Here is a 15,427-nt window from a genome sequence, read left to right on the forward strand (position 1 = left end):
ATGATCCTGCCTTCCCAGATCCTTTCTCATTTTTTAGTCCCTCGAGGAGATACTCAGAGATTGGACCATGACTGGAAAGTTGGAAGGTGTTGAGATGTGCAGTGGAAGGTGGCACACGGATGACTGAGCAGTGGAAGGAAGCCTGGGGTTGGGAGCTGTTTTAGCTCACTCCTTACTTACCATCTGAGAAAGGGCAGCCTGGACAGGTATTTTCTCAGGTAGGGAATTCAGTTATGAAATCCAGTTCTTCCTTTTGCTCATCAAATAAAGTCATTGTGAAAGCTCTGGCCAATAGTGCTGGAAGGCTTTTCCTTGGGAATAGACTGAACTTGGTCTACTTCATTTAATTATTGTGTCTTCTGGAATTTGCCAACTTTCCCTTGTAGCTTAAAACCAAGGAAGCTTTTCCCGCTCTCAGTACTTCTGCGTTGGTGCTATGCATACAGAAAGGTAACATTTTAGATACTGGGAAGAGTGTTAATGGCAATCGCCCTACATCTCGTGCACAGTGTGGGGAATTGGTCTGTGGTGTCTCTCTCAGAAACTTAGCTGAGCCCTGCTGGTGATAGAGGGGACTCTACTGCTTGAGGCTGCTCCACACTGTGGTAACTATATAATTACTTATAGTGGGCAGATGACAATTCTGAGATGGTGACTAAGAAGAAGCTTCCAGAGAAATAGAAGCAAAATAAGGAAACAGTAGTATCTGGAAGCAAAGGCAGAAGGCTGCTTTAAGAATGGAGTGCTGCTGACTAAGCATTGTGCCAGGCAACAACTTGAGAATTGGCACATGCCCATTGAATTTTACTTTCAAAACTTGCATTTTAGGGAGAAGTGTTGGGGTTGAGTCAAAAATTGCAGGCAACCGAACCATGGATGGAGAGAAAAACAAAGGAGGCAAGTGTGAAAAACTAGTTTTACTAAGGACTTGGTTGAGTGAGAAGAGAGACGTGATAGTAGCTACAAGATATGGGGATTGAGAAAGGCTCGTTTGAAGCAGGGCGTCTGAAAGTCTGATGCTACAGAGACAGATTCCAAAGGACAGCTCATTCTGTGGTCTCATTCTACACTTGGAAGAAGTTGGCAAGAGACTTACCACACTAAGCCCACTTTATTTGTGCTCCTCTCTTTCCTGGTTGGTTGTTTTTTGAAATACTGGTGAGCCAAATATGTACTTACCAGCACCCCAGGTATTGCACAATTGAGGGATAGTCACTCACATTAAACTATAATTTGTCAAGGGATGGGATAACCATTGAGATGTAAGAAGAATAAATTAATAACAAACTATAATTTGTGTGTATTAATACACCCAATCAGGTGCAATAGTCATCTTTAGAGGTCAGTATTATTTGGCCATGCGATGGGGCCAGGATATGGCTTGATGTGTCTAACATTGGTTTGGATGCAGTCACCATATGTCTTCATGACCGAGTGAAGAAGATTGTTTTCCTTGAAGTGGATTGGCTTCATCTAATCAGATGAAAACATGGATAGAATAGAAAAACGAAGGAAAGGGAACTCATGGTGACAGACTGTTTAAGGTGAAATATCATGTTTTCTGGCTTTCAGATACAAATTGAATCATAGACTTTTTCTTTTTCTTTTAAATTTTTTTATTAATTTATTCTTGTTACATCTCAATGTTTATCCCATCCCTTGTGTCCTCCCATTCTTCCCTCCCTCCCATTTTCCCCTTATTCCCCTCCCCTATGACTGTTCCTGAGGGGGATTACCTCCCCCTGTATATGCTCATAGGGTATCAAGTCTCTTCTTGGTAACCTGCTATCCTTCCTCTGAGTGCCACCAGGTCTCCCCCTCCAGGAGACATGGTCGATTATGAGGCACCAGAGTACGTGTGAAAGTCATACCCCACTCTCCACTCAACTGTGGAGAATGTTCTGACCATTGGCTAGATCTAGGTTTACAGCCTGTATTGTCCTTGGCTGGTGCCTTAGTTTGAGCGGGACCCCTGGGCCCAAATCTGCCTATCATAATGTTCTACTTGTAGGTTTCTAGGACCCTCTGGATCCTTCTACTTTGCCATTCTCCCATGCTTCTCTCATTTAGAGTCCCAGTAAGGATGTCCTCCTCTCTGTCCCAGTTTCCTGGTAAGTGAAGGCTTTCGTGGGACATGCCCCTTGGGCTAGTATGCAGATATAAGTGAGTATATACCATTTGAGCCTTTCTGCTTCTGGGTTAACTCACTCATTATGATCATTTCTAGTTCAATCCATTTGTCCACAAATTTCGGGAATTCCTTGGTTTTAATAGCTGAGTAGTATTCCATAGTGTATATGTAACCACAGTTTCTTTATCCATTCCTCTACTGAGGGACACTTAGGCTGTTTGCATGTTCTGGCTATTATGAATAAGGCTGCTATGAACATGGTTGAGCAAATTTTCTTGTTGTGTGCTGGGGCATCTTCTGGGTATATTCCAAGGAGTGGAATAGCTGGGTCTTGAGGAAGCCCTATTCCCATTTTTCTGAGATAGCACCAGATAGATTTACAAACTGGCTGTACTAGTTTGCATTCCCACCAGCAATGAAGGAGTGTTCCTCTCTCCCCACATCCTTTGCCAGCATGTGGTGTCCCTTGAATTTTTGATCTTAGCCATTCTGATGGGTGTAAGATGGAATCTCAGAGTTGTTTTGATTTGCATTTCCCTGATGACTAAGGAGGTTGAGCATTTCTTTAAGTGTTTCTCAGCCATTTGATATTCCTCTGTTGAGAATTCTCTGTTTAGTTCCAAGCCCCATTTCTCAATTGGGTTATTTGGTTTGGTGGTGTTTAATTTCTTGAGTTCTTTATATATTTTGGATATTAGACCTTTGTCAGATGTAGGGTTGGTGAAGATCTTTTCCCAGTCTGTAGGCTGTCGCTTTGTTCTCTTGACAGTGCATAGACTTTTTCTTGAGTGTCAAGTTTATTGAATGTGGGCCAAAACTATGCTTGGCTCTCCTGTTTCACAATCTTACCTTTTAAAAATATGTATAGCTTTAATTTTTTCTTGTTATATACATCATTTCCTCCCTTCTCTTCCCCCTCCAAACTTCCTATGCACTTCCCTTGATCTCTGTCAAATTCATAGTTTCTTTTTCCTTAATTATATATATTTTGTATATGTATTTGTAAGATAACAGACACATATAGTATTCCTAAATACATAAATAAATCTTGCTTAGCTCCTATAATGTTATCTGCAGGTTATATGATCTCAAGGCTTACTACCTGGTGTGAGATAATTCGTTGGGTAGCTTTTCCCTGGGGAAGACCATTTTACCAGCTCTTAGAATTCCCCACTTGCAGCAGGGGAAGGATAAGACTTAGGTGACATATAAGATTTTTCCCTCCTGAATACTCAGCCAATTAGGAGAAGGAGGAAGCAGCCTTCACTCAGGGTTCTAAGAACTATCCTTTGCACTCTGTGCTTCTGCTGCTCTGGGCTGACAGCTCACTTTGCAAAGCTTTCACTACACTGTGTCTCTCGTGTTCGTATAATGACATGAGAATCTGTGTTTCTCAAACGTGGTTAGACATAGGATCTTAATACGATATACATATATTCTTAACAGGATATACATATATTCTTTCCGTAGTCAATAGAACATGTATATCCTATTTGCATATTCACTATACATATAACCTATATTTATCTAAAATATAATCTGTGTGTATGCATATATGTACACACATGTACATATATCTGGAGAAAGAGATTTTAGAAAGTCTTCTGGCTCTACTCTGGGAAAGTAGTGCAATGACTAGTGCAATTAGATGAAGACAAGAAGACAAAAAATAGATGAAGGCAGCTCCCATTCCAGTGTTGGGACAGCATCTGTGCTCAGTGAATGTACACTTCTTTTTCCTCTCTTTTCTATATCCTGTTACATTTTTACTCATTTCAGAGGAGTTCACAGGGATGGGAATTAAGTGACTCAGTAAGAAGGATTTGAGAAGGAAGACACATGACCCTTCATCTGGGTCTAGAATCTAGTGTCCGCCTCTACCACATGCGACAGAAGCACATTGGGTTAGGCTGTGCTCTTTTTCTTAGTGTGATGTGGCTCCAAATGAGTGCATACATTCTATCTAAAACCAGCAAAATCTCCCTTGCTTATCTCCAAAGCCACTGTCACCACCCATGAACTCCATCAAGCACTAGAGCTGCTTTATAAATGAAAAGTGGAGTTTCCAAATGCTTAGGGAAATTTGTCTAATGGTTGGACCAAGTAAATGTTACAATCTTTCTGTTTATAGATGTGGGAAATTGGGCCAAGGTGCCTGCCTTGGGTATCTGCTAAACAGTGGCAAACTGAGATTCACAGTAAGAGACTTAATATTTTCTCAATAAACAATTGTCTATCAAGAAGAACAGATTTGTTTTTTCTGGATCTTTTCTTTTCTTTCACTAAATGCCTCATTTAACTAATTTAATCAGGAGGTGGAGAGATGGCTCAGTGATTAAGAGAACCTGTTGCTCTTGTGGCGGATCCAGGTTCAGTGCCCATCAGTCACATGGTGGCTCACAGCCACCTGTAACTCCAGTTCTAGAGGAACCTGCTTTATTCTGAATTCCATAGGCACCAGGCACACAACACATCCATCCATCCAGAAAAAACACTAATACATATAAAATAAATAAATCCAAATAATTTTAAAAGTTTAAACCACTGTGTATATGTTTTGTAGTCTATGTGTCTTGCTGTGATTGCTAAAAATCCCTCCAAAAGCAACTTACACCTGCCATACAAGTCTCAAGCTGCACACTGTCTACTCCATGATAATAATAATATTTTTGTACATACTCAGAGATCTTCACTAACAACTACAGTAACCAAGATCCATAAGTACATATACATCATCTTTGTGTACATATAAGTCATTACTGTTTCAACAAATATTACAGAGCATAGAGAGGGGATGCCACTGTCTCACACCAGTTATATGACAATAACATCGATGACATTTTAGAGAGATACCATCCTGGCTTACTTTGCTTTCTATTGTTGTGATAAATACCATGAACTAAAGCAACTTGTGGAAAAAAGGTTTTGTTTCAGCTTTCAAGTCCCGATCACACTTTATCACTGAATTACATCAGTATATCAGGGCATCACGACAGGAAGTTGAGGCAGGAAGTGAAGCAGAAGACATGGAAGAACACTGTTACTTACGGCTTGATCCTCATGCCATGCTTAATCTCAGACCACCTGACCAGGGGGAGCACTGCCCACAGTTGGCTAAGCACTTCCACATAAGTTATTAACCAAGACAATGCTCCCACAGACTACTGGCCAATCTAGTGGAGACATTTTCTCAATTGAAGTTCCTTCTTCCTAGCTTGTGTCAAGTTGACCAAGAAACAAAACAATCAAACGTCTAACCAGTGGGCCTCTTTGGGGCCTTTTCTTCTTTGAATGGGAAAAAGACCAAATCCCAGTCAGAGTCCATCCCATAGGCATCTCCAGCATCCCATCCTCCCTCCTAAAAGAATAAATATCCAGCCAGGAGGATAACTCATTGTACTTTGGCTTCCAGTCTGCATTTGGTCTTTGCTTGCTTTGGGCAACTATGGAGGCCAAAGAGATGTCAGGGTCAGTCTTGGGTAGGGGTTAGGGATAAAGTGCTTTTCCATGGTTGACAACAGATTGTGAAGAGGGACAGGGCTATCAAAGCTGTTTATGCCACAATATCCTCTCATCATCTGTCTGGACAGGTAGATGTGGCCTTTCTGATTGTGACAAATGTAAACCTAGTCCTCTAATGTCTTCTGGTACATGGGATTGTCAAAGAACTGCTGGTGTTCTTTTATTGTCCACTCTTCCACAGCAGGGCAGCGCTAAAGCAGAGGGTAAGGTGTCGCTGTGTGGAGAGAGGAAGCCCCATCAAATGGCTGACTCTAAGAAAGCCAGAGGTCTAGCTGTGTGCCCACATTGTGGCCATCAGGATCAGATTAGACTCCTGCCTAATGTGATGATACTTTTGTACTGAATCCAAAGCAATATGTCCCCATAGAAAGGAAACAAAAACCTCAGCAAGATATGGTAGGAACCCCTGCAATCCTGGTGCTTAGGTGGCTGATGCAGGAAGACCTGCTCTTCTGAGCTAGCCTGGGCTCTGTAGTCTGTCTTCTGATCAGGCTTTTGGACAATGGCAAGGTTAACATTTTGAGCTCAGAACTCTTGTAGTAGAAAGAATTGCATCATGCTTACTTGCACCCCCCCTACCTCCACTCACTTAAATGCAAGCAATTGCCACAATAAAACTGGTCTTCAAATATTGCTTGATTCCCACTTGGGAGTATAATTGCACCCTTGCTCGTACTTGTCAATCTTTGGTCTAGACCTGTGGTCATTAATTCTTATATTAATTCCCACAGGGTTCTGAAAATCCATTGATGCCTTTGGACCAAAAGAGATCTGGAAGTTATCGGAGAGGCATGTTAAAGTCATGTGTGACTTTGAATTTCCTGGGTTTAAGAGATGTTTTCAGAAACTTGTTACTTTCAGTAGTCATGGAATTATAACATTGTCCCTCAAAAGTGGTTTTGTGTGTGTATGTGTGTTATGTGCTTGCACATGTTATGTGCTATGCACAAACATCAAATGTCTTTCTCTATTGTTACCATGTGTGTTTCTCTGAATCTGAAGCTCACTGTTAGGGCTATGTTAGCTGGCCAGTGGACTCTTGTGATACACTGCTTTCTGTCACTTCAATGCTGGGGTTACTTATACACAACCACCCTTGGCTTTTGCATGATGTTGGGAATTGAACCTGAGTCTGCTGGCTTTCACACATGCCATTAACTGCTGAGCTAGCTCCTCAGCACCTCTGTAATGCTGTAAAATTGTCTGACTTGTATAAATATGAGGTTGGCATATGATGAGGGTGGATTAGAAAAAGCCTAAGAAGCAAAGCAAAACAAAAACAAAAACAACAACAAAGAAACAGAATGATAAATCAAAATAGTAAAAGAAATTGAAGCTACAGTTACAGACATTTTAATCTATTTCTGCTTGTTATTTGTTCTAATCAAGATGGACAATGATATTTATATTCATTATCTGAACTATATTGAGCTTGAGGCCATCAGGAAGCCTTCATTTCTCAGCAACTTGACTTTTCTCCTAAATAAATGTGAGCAGTGCTGACTGAAATTACTTAGTGTTTTTTGGCTACTAACTTGAATAGCACTCACTTACATTTGCAAAGCACTTCACAGATACAAAGGAGAGATGTGGGGTTAGGACATTCATTGGGTGGTAGAAAGCTAGAGAAATTACCCTCCCCCAGTCAGTTCCTAGGATTGTGCCAGGGAGTTAAAAGGAGGAGAAATAGAGAGAGAGGGACAAAAGTGTCATTATTCAAAGACACATTCCTTCTTTTATGTTCTGACAGTCTCACAATTAAGATGCACCTTAAAACAAGAGACATTTGAGAGTTATTAAAATGTTTATATAAATTGGGTTAGTGAGCATATGAAATTTACCTTTTAATAAAATAGTATTGAGCTGTATACTTAAAAGAATGCAATGCTTTTTATTATCTTTTTTAAAATTAGCATAGCAGTGGGATTTTCTTATGACATTTCTATAGTACTGCTTTTGATTTGTTCTGGTACTACTTTCAGGCATTTTACTGCTTATTGGAGAGATGCCCCTCCCACTTTGGGAGGACCATAGGGCAGAAGTTGCTGAATTATAGTTGTTCCCAACTCACTAGTTAATGACTTTGCTATCACTGAAAGTTGCCTGTACTTTGCCAAACTGCTTCCTCACATTCTAGAAGTCTGCATGGTAGCTTTGCATAGTAGTGACCCTTAAATGTTTTCATTTTTTTAGTTGAACTGAATCTTCTCTATATTATGGAATAATTAGAAAATTGGAACCTCATTATATTGAAGTTTAACTTGACAATAGAATTACTAGTCAAATTTAACCCCCCCCCACACCCAAACAAAAATCCTTCACTAAGTGATACAATATTTATGTGAATTAGTCCTAACCTTTGGGAGGCCATTAAACACTCCCCATTAATAATTGCTTCTAAGTGATAGCACAAACTTGGCAGCGAATGGGAGCATTTATGGGTTTTCTCTCCCAGTATTCACAGGCTTTCATAAACGCTGAGGCTCCCTTGAGGTGAGGGAATAAAGGACTTGGGGCACTTGGATCCCTCCCTCTGCTCTTCACTTTGTGCCTGGTGAACAAGGCTGACTTCATTCCACAGCTGGATTGATATGCAAATTTATCGGACTAATTGGCTTCCCCAGCTGTCTCCAGCGGGCGGATGTATTCTTTATAAAGTGCTGTCTAGGGCTGCATTGAGAACATTAGAACTACTTAATTGAATATCAATGAATCTTTATAAACTAATAATGATGGGGAGCCTGGGAAGCGTGAGGTAGGTTTGTCAGACTGAGAAGAGGAGAGCCCTGATTTGAATTTGTGGGAAGGGAAAATTTCCTGGGGCTTTTACAAAACCAGTTTAGACTTCTTTGATCTGAAATCCTTGAAAGCCCTACTCGTTCCTTCTTCAGCATGTCATGTGTTGAGTGTGGGACGTGAGCAAGTGTGTGGGTCTATGGGAGGGACTACCAGCACCTCCCGCTTTGCCTAATGAGTTCATTCTCCTTTACACAAGAAGAGTCACCAGAGCTTTCTTCTGTCCTAGGTGTAGGAGCAATGCAAACAAACTGAGTAGACCTGACACAGGGCAAGGGGAGCCAACAGACAGTCCTTCTCTGTCCTGGTATAGCTGATGTTTGAAATGAGGTGAGTGCCAGGACCTGCCCTGAATCTAAGCAAAGCAAAGTATGAGACAACAGCAAGTCCTGCACAGTTAGTAGCAGCTGGGTTCCTACTGCTGGGTCACTTACTCAGTGCTTGTCCCAGTTGTTCTTTTGATAAGGATTTACTTTTCTTCCTCCATCTGCCGTTCCCCCTTGTTTAGAGGCATGTTAAAAAAAGACCAAGATTAGCAGAACAAAACAACAAAACATGATGTTTTTGATTTAGAAGAAGAATTATTTCACCTATTAAAGGTACTGGGATAATTGACTAATAATTTGTAATTGTTTTTTTTTGGTTTGTTTGTTTGAGACAGGGTCTCTCATAACCTACTCCACCCTCAAACTCAATGTAGCTGAGGTTGGCCTTTAATTCTCTGGCCTTTTACCTTCATTTCTCAAGTGCTGACATTACAAATGTGTTTCATAGCTTCTGTTTTTCATCCTAGGATTAAAGTATGAGCTACTACATCTAGATTGATAATTAGTCCTCAATAAAGGTAGACATCGGGATATCACAAAACAAGTTCTGATTATTTTGAATTTGGTATAGGACATTATAAAATGAGAAAAGACATGCATGTATAAATGTGATAGAATATTTAGGAAGGCCTTTTTTAAGAAAACCCCATATTAAATATCCTTATTAAAGCATTCCCTCAAATGATATAGGGTGTGTAATCTCAACTATTCAAGAGGTTAAGATAGGAAGATTGGAAGTTCAAAGCCTTCCTAGACTACAGAATGAGTTCAAGGCTGGCTTGGACAACTTAGTGAGACCTAGCTATGAAATAAAAAATAAAGAGAAGGCTGAGCTAGTGGCAAGATGACTCAGACAGTAAAGATGACCGCTGCTGTGCTTGATGGCTAAAATTTGATCCCTGGAACTCTGCTGGTTAGTTTTTATGTCAACTTGACACAAGCTAAAGTTTTCTGAAATGAGGGAACCTCAATTGAAAAACAGTCTGCATAGGATCTGACCTTAGGGGGTGATTCTCCAGGCAGCAAGCTGTCTGTCATTTTTTTTTTTTAAATTTGGAAGCTGCTAACTTGCATTTTCTGTTTACTCAGGTAATTAATTTTACTCCTTCTCAAATCTCTGATGGAGCTGAAGACCAAATAGTTTAGTTTCACAATTCAGCTTAGTTGTTTAGGGTTAAGATGTTTTTAGGTCTAGATAGATGTTTTAAGTTGATAGAGATGAGATATGATAGATATTGATTTGCATTCAGAATTTTAGACTCACAGAGATAGGAAAGATGTTTCCTAAGAATGTAACATGAATATAATTCCTGATTTTTCTTTGGTTCTTCTTGTTGTATGTAGTTTATTTTATATATGGGTAATAATATAAATGTATATGTAAAAAAGAAGTAAGTAAAAAAGATCTGGCTTTAGGGCATTCTTAATTAGTGCTTGATGAGGGAGGGCCCAGGCCATAGTGGGTGGTGCCATACTTGTGCTGGTGGTGGTCCTGGGTTCTAAAAGAAAGTGGGATGAGCAAGCCATGTTGAACAAACCAGTAAGCAACACCTCTCCATGGCCTCTGCATCAGCTCCTGCCTCCAGGTTCTTGTCCAGTTTGAGTTTCTGTCCTGACTTCCTTCAATAATGAACTGTGCTGTGGAAGTGTAAGACAAATAAACCCTTTCCTCCCCAACTTGCTTTGGTCATTGTGTTTCTTCACAGCAATAATAACCCTAACTATGACAGACTCCATATAGTGAAGGAGAGATTGGACTCACAAATGTTGTTCTACATCCATAAGTGTGATTTGACACACACACACATGAGTGCACACACAAGCATGCATACACATGCATGTATGCACACACATACTCAATAAATATACAGTTTTTTAAAAATAGTAAAAATTATGACATTCATATGTTGCTAATAAGATGCACAGATCTGAGAATATGCTAATGATAGTTTTTCTTTACATTTTAATCACCACTATTTGCCTGCCCTGCTGGAAGAATTGATAATATGAATGGAAAAACCTACAGGTGTTTTCTAGACTTTGGCCTAGGAAAATATATTAAATTAATTAATTTAATAATAGCTCTTCCTATATGAATGCTATATGATATTTTAAGATTTATTTTATTTTTAATTATGTGTATGAATCTCTCTCTTTGTCTGTCTGTCTGTCTGTCTCTCTCTCTCTCTCTCTCTCTCTCTCTCTCTCTCTCTCTGTGTTATGCCATGTGTGTGCAGGTGCCTATGGATGTATGTCAGAAGATGGTGGCCTATGCCCTGGGACTGGAGCTCCACACAGGTGCTTGTGAGGTGCAGGATATAGGTGGTGGGAACAGAACTCAGGTCCTCTGGGATAGAGGCAAGTACTCTTAACCTCTGAGCTGTGTTTCTCTCCCTGCCACATGGTACTTTTAAACAAAATGACACTTTAAGACACCTCTTCCTTGGTTACTCCAAGCACATCTGACAAGCTGAGATTCTTTTCCTTTCAGTCCCTAGAGAATGCTCACAAGCAGAATCCACACAGGGTTTGTATTCATGGCTAATGAGATGTGGCTTAGCCCATCTGCTCCAGTCCATGCCACTTACACGATATCTGACTTCATTCTGAGTTTAGTGCTGGGAGGTGCTTTACACAGGCTAGGTGCCGCTCCTGCCTGCCCTTCCAGCATTAGGGTACTTCTCCCTGGTCATAGTCCTTCTACTTTTCAATTTTACATCTTCATATCACCTGATATTTTTGTAAAATGTGTACATTAGAGTTCTAAGTATGTTTCTTTCCAAATAGAAATTTAGTGATCTCTGCACTCTGCACTTTGAACAATGTTTTCCCCACGGGACTGAGGTGCTGACTGTTTTATGTATTGTATCATACAGACAGATGCTCATGTCCATTTCTAAAAATGCCTATTTTATCCTATTCATCTCTATAATGATTTCTATGCTGTTATCACATTGTATTCATTATTGCTGAGACTTATATATTACATATATGTACATATGTATATATACACATATGTATGCCATCTTTTATTTTTTCTTTTAAAAATTTCTTCATAATTATGTTAAATGTCACAAAAGACATTCAGAGTCATTTTGCAAAATTAAACTCACCATTGATACACTATTAGAATAATGTTTCCATATCAGATCAGCATCGAGCTTGTGTTTTCACTAATGAAGATTAAAAATGACATGATTTTATTATTAAGCCATCTGATGTGCAGGTCAAGGACAGGGAGAGGGTATGAGTGTGCTGGGGTCATATGACAAATGACTGACAGCGTTGAGGCTATCAGATAGAGATGCAGAGATAGAGAAAGAAGAAAGGAAAACAAGGATATTTTGAATATGTCAGTAATCTTTGAGAAAAGAGGAGCTATGACAAACCAGGAAATTCGGGGAAAAGGCAAAAGGACAAAAGAGTGGAGGGCCAGACTGCTGTGCCCTGAGACCCTTCTTCTGTTCAAAGGAGTAGAGAACACGGCTATGATACTTAGTTAATATTAATTATCCCCGGTTGATTGGTTATTACAGCTTAGAAGCTCTGGGTAGGAACTCCAGGCATTTTGAGACTCTTAACTGTTACCAGACCCTCAATTTTCACAGACAGGCATGGTCCGGGAAATGAGGGTTATTGATAGATGGTTGGTCTAAGTCAGAGGTTATTTGGATAATGCATCGTGGCAGCGTCTACTAGACAGAATACCCAGCTAAGAGCCAGGAAGCCTGAGTCATCATCTTGCCCCCAACACCAACTCACCAAGGGACCTTGAGCCAATCATGGAGTCTCTAGGCTTCTTTTTCAAATGTGAAACTGAGATGCTCCAAGGTCCCTGCTCTGCTTACCTTCAGGGGCCCTCCCTGGAAGGTACAAGAATAAAGCCTGCTATGAATGCATTGTGAGTAGTACCCTGCAGCTATGTTGTCTTCTCCACATTTAAAATTTGGGCTATCAGGCCCAGAAGTCAAAGAGCACTACTGTAGACACAAACCATGGCGGAGAAGTAAAATGCATGATCCCCTGTACCTGCTTTGGAGTTGGTTGCAAGACAGAACTCTTTATAAGAAACATCCATGTCTTGGCATAAGGGACAGAAAACTAACTGTGATTTCTGCTGAGAATAAAGATGAGGGGGGAAAAGGAGGATAATACTGTTTGGGGGCTGGGGACACAGCTCCGCTGATAAAGTGTCTGCCAAGCATGCATGAAAACTGGAGTTTTAAAGCCAGTACCATATAAACTTGGTGAGGTGTCGCATACCTGTAATCCCAGCACTCAGAAGACAGAGTCAAGAGGAGCAGTAATTCAAGTTCACCCTGGGCTATATAGCAAGCTTGAGGCCAGCTTGAAATATGTAAGGCTGTGTCAAAACAAATACTGCAGTGTTTACAGAGTCTTAGCTAGGTTGCTGAGAGTACGGAAGGGCACCAGGAAGGGAGAAATAGGTGTTCAAACTCTTCAAAGTGGAAGAGCTGAGTTAGACTCCATGTAAGGAACTTTTTCAGAGGACCGAAACAATTGCTTGGTCAGAAACAATGTGGTGGGTACTCTCCTCATTAATTTGATTGCAATTGACCCACAAGACCAGGTCACAGTGATTTACAGGCCATGGAGAGGTTTGGTGGGGCTTTCTTAGGAGCAGTCAATAGTTTTCTCTTCTTAAAAAAAGCAAAACCTTATTCTTTCACAATTTCATATATATATATATATATATATATATATATATATATATATATATATATATATAATATTCCTTAATTACAGTCCCCTCCCCTCTTTATTCCATCACATTACCTCACTTGTTTATCTTCCCAACAGCTCCCCCTTTAGCATCTTTTGATTTTTGTGCACTACTGCATTGAATGACGGTTGCCTGCATGAGCATGGGTGGGCGTTATTTACATCAGCAAAGGCAATGCCCCTACAGTTACATCGTTACAGTGTATGCTTCTGCCTTCACCCACAGCCATCAACTCATCCATGGGAGGTGTTTGGTGGACCCAGTCCTGTGCAGGTAACTACCATGGATGTGGGTTCATACAACAGCCATGTCTTGTCCAGAAAAGTATTTTGCAGGGCTACTTCAGGGCTCTGAAGATTCTATCATTCTTATCCATTTCTCCACTGCTGAAACAGCCAGTAAAACCAATTGGGAAGAAAATTAAACCCATATCAAAGGAACAAGTGGGACAAGCACTGAGTAAACTGGGTCAGTTTAGCAAAACATTGATGACAGTTACAGCTTAGTGATGGCTACATGATGGTTCATTACACTACTGCACCTACTTCCGAGTATATTTACTGGTTCTCGTTGTCAAAAGGAAGTTGAGTTGCCCTCCAGAATTTTGACTTCCTAGATATGGAATATACAAGGCTGTAAGAAATGGGGATTGGGGAAAGGAAGATGACTCTGTTAGTGAGCAGAGATTGAGCATACTGGTGTGTGTTCATTATCTTAGCACTTGGGAGGCAGAGTTGCATAAATGCCTGGGGCTTTGTGACTAGCCAACCTAGCTTACTGGATGATATCCAGGCAAGTAAGATACCCTCTGTCAAATAACAAAAAACAAAAAACCCAAGATGAATGGTGCCTGAGGAATCACATCCCTCTGGCTTGCACATGCATATGCACATACACGTGAAAACAGACACAGAACCAAGTTCTAGCTTCTCTGGAGACTAGAGTGTTAACTTTTCAGAAATTTTGTGAGTTGATTGTTCAACTAATCATTTTCACAGTTAAATTTTATAATTTTTTAAGTAAATAAATGATATTTACAAAAGGAAATGGACACACCAAACTCAATATTGCCCATTCATTTGTGACGTGTACCATTACGTTTGACCTTACAGTACCACACACAGTACACAGCGGGGTACCAGTGAACATCTCTTTCCAACTGCATGTCCAGTGATTGCTTGCTATCTGAACTCATCTGCAGTGTGAGTACTCACATTATGAGAATTAGAGAACAAAGGAAAGTAGGGCTTGGCTCATGGTCTAGATTTTGCATGGTGGTGGAAATATAGTAATTTAGGTGAACCAAAAATGAGTTGTGTCCAGAGCCATTGCATTTTTGAGTAGCACTGAAAATAAAGGAAGTAGTCTAGCATTAGAAAACTACTGTCTCACTATGCAAATCTCACATATGTGTGTCAGTGATGAACATATTGGATTTTGATCATACATAATACTGAAGGGGAGAAGTGTTTCAGTTTAATGCATATAATCTGTAGAAAGGTGAATGAGCTCACCGAGAAGCATGCATTAGAGATAATGGCAGGAAAGCGACTGACAAAAAGTTAAAAGATTTAGATGCAATGACATTTATCAGAATATACTTGAATGGCAGGCAGTGTTGGCTATGAATAAAGAAGCTAAGCAAAAACAAACAAACAGACAAACAAAAAAGCAAACAAACATAAAAAGGATGTCTGAAAAATCCATTGGTTATATTCATAGCAAAGCATATTGTACAATGAAACACTCAGGCTATATACACTACTACCATGAGAAAAATAGCGTTTATTGCAGAGAAAACAATTGGTCAATAAATCTAGTAAACAAACATGAGGCAAATGATTAAGACTAGGGACTTAATTTTATTGCTGGCACACTTCTCTGCTTATCTCAATCTTACTTTCTAGA

This window comes from Acomys russatus, chromosome X (genome assembly GCF_903995435.1).
Source record: "Acomys russatus chromosome X, mAcoRus1.1, whole genome shotgun sequence".
Lineage (NCBI taxonomy): Eukaryota > Metazoa > Chordata > Mammalia > Rodentia > Muridae > Acomys > Acomys russatus.